This window comes from Schistocerca cancellata, chromosome 11 (genome assembly GCF_023864275.1).
Source record: "Schistocerca cancellata isolate TAMUIC-IGC-003103 chromosome 11, iqSchCanc2.1, whole genome shotgun sequence".
NCBI classification, from domain to species: Eukaryota; Metazoa; Arthropoda; class Insecta; order Orthoptera; family Acrididae; genus Schistocerca; species Schistocerca cancellata.
Genome location: NC_064636.1, coordinates 128696164 through 128703866, shown reverse-complemented (window position 1 = coordinate 128703866; position 7703 = coordinate 128696164). Strand labels below are relative to the sequence as shown.

Below are 7703 nucleotides of genomic sequence, written 5' to 3'. Positions count from 1 at the left end.
TGTCTGTTCCGCAGTAAAAAGAGATTCGATTTCAAATGAGGTCATTATTTTGGGGCAACCTGCACGCAGAGGACGTGGCGGCATTCCTAATACGAACGCAGCTTGTGGAGCAGGGTGTGGCGGGCGGCTGACTTTGGGTTGGGGCCGGGGGTCCCCCCCCCCCCCTGACAACAGGTTATAGGTGGCGGCCGGCCGGGTCGATGCGAGGGAGGGCGGCTAATCACACCAGCCCAGCCCAGCCACGGCGCACACACACCGGCTAGCTCCACAGGCAGGTCAGAGGTCACTCCTGCACACACTGCGAAAGCAGCCATCCTCGGCGAATTTCGTCACTGAAGTCGCCTCGGGTTATCAGCCGATGCGTGGCGTCACGCTATCGCAAAGCTTCGACGAATTTCCTAGTCCTCATCCACAGGTGACGACCGCAGAAACTTTACCTTAAGGGGCTCCGGAAAGGCTCAAAATCATGAAAAGTTCAATTTTTACTTTTTTGCGTTTTCCGAATCTGCAGACTATTACCTTTTAATAGATATATAATTTATTCAATTCCGAAGACTACAACAATTTTTAAATTTTTTTTGAAATGTGTTCTACATGGGCGTGACCCACTGTGGCGCTGTTAAACTGCTGTCAAATGGTGTTATTATTAACGTCCGTGTTCATCAGGTACATTTTAGTGATGTGAGATAAAGTATGTGTTGTGGCTAACCTGTGATGGTTCAATATATATCGCTGGTGTGATTGTCGATTGTTTCATGTTTATTTACTCTGTCGTTATCTAGAAAGTATTCGTAATTAATTCTGTTTCTTGAGTCTCTGTTTTGTTGAAGTATAATAATGAGTAAAAGTAAAGTTATTAGAAATCCTCTGAAGGCTTTTAAGAAAAGGAGAAATGTTGGAAAGCCAAAGGTATGTGCTATTACTGTAAATAATAACATTCTAACATGGTATGAGCGATGCTTGCTTTAGACAAGGAACGCCTTCGGGGTGCAGACAGGGCTGTAAAGAGTCTAGAAATACAAGCAATAGTAAACAGGAGGAGGAACAAGAGGAAGCTGGAGGAGGAGTTTTCAGAGGATGAAGATAATCCATCCTATGGACCTGGAATGCACTAAAAAGTTAATCCAATCTTTGTCGCTCGATTCCCAAAACTTTTATTTTCTCATACTAATTACATGTTTTCTAAGGATCTTCCAAACATATTTGTTTCAAACTTTCAGTAAATGTTACACAGTACCTTCTGCATAATTTAACACAGCCTTTTTCCAAAAAACTGTATATTTTTGAATATATAAATAAAAAATTGCAAAAAAAATGTTGTGAATTTTCATTACAATTGAAAAAAAAATCATCTTTAATAACTGAACTAAAATTTTGTAAAATCCCTGTGTTAAGTTGTAGCCCATATTCCAATAAATAATCTATGAAAAGTTCAACTTCCTACCTCAAATACTTTGTGAGGAAAGATGTAATTTATAAGCGTTATTTTAACAATGCAAGTATAGGGCGTTCCGGACCCCCTTAAGGTGATGAGTACAAATTCCATCGAAACGTTCCATCTCCTTGTACAGTGCCTGTGTACCTCTGCGTGGACTACTCAAAAGGAGAACGCACATCCACCGGTTGAGACACCTGGTGAATTCCGGTGCGAGTGCAGTGTGAGCAATTTTCGCTGCGTTTTAAGCAAAAGCTGGTTTTAAACGCATCTAAATGTGTATGACGTCATATCTCTTCGACCTTTTTTCTTACAAAGATATAATTTAAGAATAAAAGATGACTAACTGAAACCATCAGCTGCCGACAGGTGTTGTTGATATACCTCGATGTGGACGGCTGAAAGTGCTGCCCCGACCGGGACTCGAAACCGGGATCTCCTGCTTACATGGCAGACGCTCTATCCATCTGACCCACCGAGGACACAGAAGAACAGCGCGACCGCAGGGACGTATCCCTTGCACGCTTCACTTGAGACTCACATTCCCAACTGTCCACAATTCTACATATGTAATGTACCTTATAGACATTTGCCCATCCACTCATTACTCGCGCACGCTTTGCCGATTCCCGTAAGAGTTTGGGCAACCTGTGCGCATTTGCACAGACGAAAGGTCAATGTCTGGGTAGCCTTTAACTATATATATGAAGACACTAACTGTTCTCGAAAGAACAGATACTGTAGATGACCGTGCAGCTTTTCCCTGGAATAAATGATGACTACCTGAAACCATCAGCTGCCGACAGGTGTTGATATGGGCAAATGTCTATAAGGTACATTACATATGTAGAATTGTGGACAGTTGGGAATGTGAGTCTCACGGGAAGCGTGCAAGGGATAAGTCCCTGCAGTCGCGCTGTTCATCTGTGTCCTCGGTGGCTCAGATGGATAGAGCGTCTGCCATGTAAGCGGGAGATCCCGGGTTCGAGTCCCGGTCGGGGCACGCATTTTCAGCTGTCCACATCGAGGTATATCAACAACACCTGTCGGCAGCTGATGGTTTCAGTTAGTCATCATTTATTCCGGGGAAAAGCTGCACGGTCATCTACAGTATCTGTTCTTCCGAGAACAGTTACTGTCTTCATATATATAATTTAGGAGTTGCATTCAGTGATGTACACTGAAACGCCAAAGAAACTGGTACAGGCATGCGTAATCAAATACAGAGATAAGTAAACAGACAGAACACGGCGCTGCGATCGACAACGCCTACGTAAGACAACAAGTGTCTGGTGTACTTGTTAGATCGCTTACTGTTGCTACAAGGGCAGGTTACCAAGATTCTTCTGAGTTTGAACGTGGTGTTGTAGTCGGTGCACGAGCGATGGCACCCAGAATCTCCAAGGTAGTCACGACCTGGGGAGTTCCCCATACAACCATTTCACGAGTTACTGTTGAATACATTATGAGTGTGGCAGTAATCAAGGTGTTACAAATATTTACTATTGAAAACAGTCTTGATCACGATTTATTTATCGAGGTGACCGGTTTCGACCACTGCTGTGGTCATCTTCAGACCATTGACTAGGAATCTCTTTCTGCTGGAGAATCACTACTGAACTAGTGATTCTCCAATATAAAGAGGTTCCTACTCAATGGTCTGAAGATGACCACAGCAGTGGTCGAACCCGGTCACCTCGATAAATAAATCGTGACCAAGACTGTTTTTAAAACATTTCACACACACACACACACACACACACACAAACACACACACACACACACACACACAGGAAAAAAGAAAATATGCACACACACACACACACAGCACAAAAAAATATATATCACACCAAAAAACACTCACTCACATACACACACACACACACACACACACACACACACACACACACACACACACACACACACACACACCCAAACACACACACAAACACACACACAAACGTATACACTTACAGACCAATGTAGGAAATTGTCCACACAACCTGTAAGTACAGTTCTAAACATTACTACTTAATAGGAAATACCAACCACCAGAACTGTTTATAACCTATAGGCACAATGACAAAAATGTAAATGAAATAGCTAACATATGTACATATTCCAGGCCACTGATGATGCCTTGCAGAAAATAAAGGCGAAACGCGTATGGCACTAAAATTGTGTTTTATTCAGTTGCTGTCAGACGGTCCATAAATAAAAAAAAAAAAATTAATTTCACGAGTTGTTGTCGTTGTTGTTGTCTTCAGTCCTGAGACTGGTTTGATGCTGCTCTCCATGATTACAGTAAAGCTGCATGCCCTCGGGAAAAATTACGGCTGTAGTTTCTCCCTGCTTTCAGCCGTTCGCAGTATCACAACAGCAAGGCCGTTTTGGTTAGTGTTACAAGGCCAGATCAGTCAGTCATCCAGACTGTTGCCCCTGCAACTACTGAAAAGGCTGCTGCCCCTCTTCAGGAACCACACGTTTGTCTGGCCTCTCAACAGATACCCCTCCGTTGTGGTTGGACCTACGGTAGGGCTATCTGTATCGCTGAGGCACGCAAGCCTCGCCACCAACTGCAAGGTCCATGCTTCATGGGGGGAAGATTTCACGAGTGTAACGCGAATATCAGGAATCCGGTAAAACATCAGATGTCTGACATCGCTGCGGCTGGAAGAAGATCTTGCTGGAACGGGACTGAAGCCGCTATCTCTATTAATTAAATTCGTCGCCAACCGAATTTAAATTGCTTCTTTCACTACTGTGTCCCAGAAAGATGAAGTCGAGACTAAAATTTCGACATTATCTTACAGCACAGAGTGCCCAGTGTCAATACAGTGCTCCGCTACCGCAGATTTATTAGGTTGTAAGAGCCGGGTGTACTTGCGGTGCTCTGTACATCTTCTCCTGGACTCTACGTGTCGTCTGTTCGATGTATCAACGACCGCACTCACTTCGAAGCACCAAATCATCTTTAACGGAACCCAGGACTGCTGCAGTCTTTGGTGGAGGGCGAAAAATCACTTTTTGTTTTCTGAGGATGCGTCCTATTTTTAACGAAAGGCTTCCCACGTATGGCAGGAAAGCCATGGGTTTAAAACTTTTTTCGCTTTTCTTGTTCCCACTGTTGATTTAATGGGCCCATCACATACGTAACTCTGTGGACTTCACTGACGAACTTAAATCACTCAAACTGAGCAAATGTGATACGTTAGTCAGTTTCGATGTAGTGTCTTCGCGAACGTTCCTCTTTCCGAGCCTACGGAATATCAGACCAGCTGTGTGATTGGACTGAAGAGTTTTTAGCAAACAGAACACAGCATCTTGTTGTCAATGGAAATATGTCTGCAGGCGTTAAAGTAACCTCTGGTGTGCCACAGGGGAGTGTTATGGGACCATTGCTTTTCACAATATATATAAATGACCTAGTAGTGTCGGAAGTTCCATGCGCCTTTTCGCGGAGGATGCTGTAGTATACAGAGAAGTTGCAGCATTAGAAAATTGCAGCGAAATGCAGGAAGATCTGCAGCGGATAGGCACTTGGTGCAGGGAGTGGCAACTGACCCTTAACATAGGCAAATGTAATGTATTGCGAATACATAGAAAGAAGGATCCTTTATTGTATGATTATATGATAGCGGAACAAACACTGGTAGCAGCTACTGCTGTAAAATATCTGGAAGTATGCGTGGAATAATCATATAAAATTAATTGTTGCTAAGGCGCATACCAGGTTGAGATTCATTGGGAGATTGCTTAGAAAATGTAGTCCATCAACAAAGGAGGTGGCTTACAAAACACTCGTTCGACCTATACTTGAGTATCGCTCATCATTGTGGGATCCGTACCAGGTCGGGTCGACAGAGGAGATAGAGAAGGTCCAAAGAAAAGCGGCGCGTTTGGTCACAGGGTTATTTGGTAAGCGTGATAGCGTTACGGAGATGTTTAGCAAACTCAAGTGGCAGACTCTTCAAGAGAGGCGCCCTGCGTCGCGGTGTTTGCTGCCCAGGTTTCGAGAGGGTGCGTTTCTGGATATCGAATATATTGCTTCCCCCTACTTATACCTCCCGAGGAGATCACGAATGTAAAATTAGAGAGATTCGAGCGCGCACGGAGGCTTTCCGGCAGTCGTTCTTTCCGCGAAACATACGCGACTGGAACAGGAAAGGGAGGTAATGTCAGTGGCAGGTAAAGTGCCCTCCGCCGCACACCGTTGGGCGGCTTGTGGAGTATAAATGTAGATGTAGATGTAGATCATTGTCTCTCTTTGGAAAGACTTTCGATAAAAACATTTTAGCTTTATTTGGACGTGTTTTGACCTCGCCATATTTTTTGTTCAGTAACGAATTTCATGAAAAGACTGACGGTGTCATCAGGGGGAGGTCTTTGCCAACTTTTTTTATGGTGTAATCGCTGGAATCTGGTAGCTTGAAACCCACAGTGTTTGGGAGGTATGTTGGTGACACGTTTGTAGTATTGGCCCATGGTGAAGAAAAGCTAATGGAGTTATTAAATCATCTTAATTCTGTCCACAGAGAAATTAAGTAGACGATGGAACTGGAAATAGATGGATGGCTTCCATTTTTGGATGCGTTGGTACAGCGCAATAATGATGGCACTTTGGGACATGCAGTGCATCGAAAGCCGATCAAGACGGATTTATATTTACGGGCAAACAGCTGCCCCCATCCTTCGCAGACGGTGAGTGTACTCAGAACCCAGGCTACACAGAGCGCGCGTCATTGCTGACGACAGCAGTCTGGAGGGCGAACTTGTACTCCTCAGAAGAGTTTCTGAAGCCAACGGGTATTATCCACAGCAGATACGTAAGGATTTACAAATTAAATCAACAGCGGACACAAGAAAAGCCGACGAAAACACGGAAAGTATTAAACCCATGGCTTTCCTGCCATACGTGGGAAGCCTTTCGTCAAAAGCAGGACGCATCCTCAGCAAACACAAAGTGAAAGATATTTTTCGACCTCCACCAAAGACTGCAGCACTCCTGGGTTCCGTTAAAGATGATTTGGTGTTTCGGAAGCCTGGGGCTTACAAGATCCCCTGTGAGTGCGACGGTTCATGCATCGGACAGACGAGACGTACAGTCCAGGAGAGATACACAGAGCACCGCAGGTAATGGTTCAAATGGCTCTGAGCACTATGGGACTTAACATCTGTGGTCATCAGTCGCCTAGAACTTAGAACTACTTAAACCTAACTAACCTAAGGACATCACACACATCCATGCCCGTGGCAGGATTCGAACCTGCGACCGTAGCGGTGGCTCGGTTCCAGACTGTAGCGCCTAGAACCGCATGGCCACTCCGGCCGGCGCACCGCAGGTACACCGGGCTGTTACAACTCAATAAATCTGCGGTAGCGAAGCACTGTATTGACACTGGCCACTCTATGGTGTACGATAATGTCCAAATTATAGCCTCGGCTTCATCTTTCTGGGACACAGTAGTGAAAGAAGCAATTTAAATTCGCTTGGTGACGAATTTAATTAACGGAGATAGCGGCTTCAGCTTGGACAAATCATGGAATCCGGCAATTTCTGTTATAAAATCGCAAAGACGTCGCGACGTTGCAGCCCTCCGTGACACATCGATATCACCGTGTGGATCGACTGCGCAGCCACAGATTTAATTTCCATTCATATGTTACACCTCTGTGCCGCCTACCAACGTCTCTTGTGTATCTCTGGCCGCATACGCAGTGGTTCGGTCCTCGGATTGAAAAGGACGGAGCAACTGCTGGAGCGTTAGTCGCCTCGGCTCACTCTGGACTTGGCTGGACGGTATTCAGGCGAAATATTAGAAGAAGAAGCCGTATTTATGCGGCTGCTCGCCCGAAATTTTATGGAACAACATGTTGTCTGTTTGCAGTTTCCTTATCCCCCATTCCGAGAATTATACCCTCCGTGGCAAGTCATGGCCCTCGAACGCTTTACGAAGTTATGTGTGGTATCGGAGGAACTTGTTGGAATCTAGTTGGCTGATTCCTGCCTCGCGTTCGAGCTGTCTCATATGTGGTTTGTGTTCTACAGCTCCTAAGATATCACTTGTATGTCGCTCGTCAGTTAATGATTCGAGCCGTAACGGTTTTCGTTGCCTGCGTTTCTCGTTTCCTCGAATGTCTGTATTATGTTTGACGAGGAAGGTCGTGAAGACTGGAACACCGTCACGATATCTCTCAGCAGTGACACTCACTTTTGGCGACTTTCGCCGTAGATAAAAACAAGCTTTTACGTAGAACATTGTGAAGG

At 44.9% G+C, this 7703-nt stretch overlaps 1 non-coding gene across 1 annotated transcript; it reads left to right on the top strand.

The window, feature by feature from the left end:
* Positions 1 to 2364: 2364 nt before the first annotated feature.
* Positions 2365 to 2438, top strand: Trnat-ugu (transfer RNA threonine (anticodon UGU)). Its single transcript has one exon. It is a non-coding gene; the product is annotated as a tRNA-Thr (tRNA).
* The last annotated feature ends 5265 nt before the right edge of the window (positions 2439 to 7703 follow it).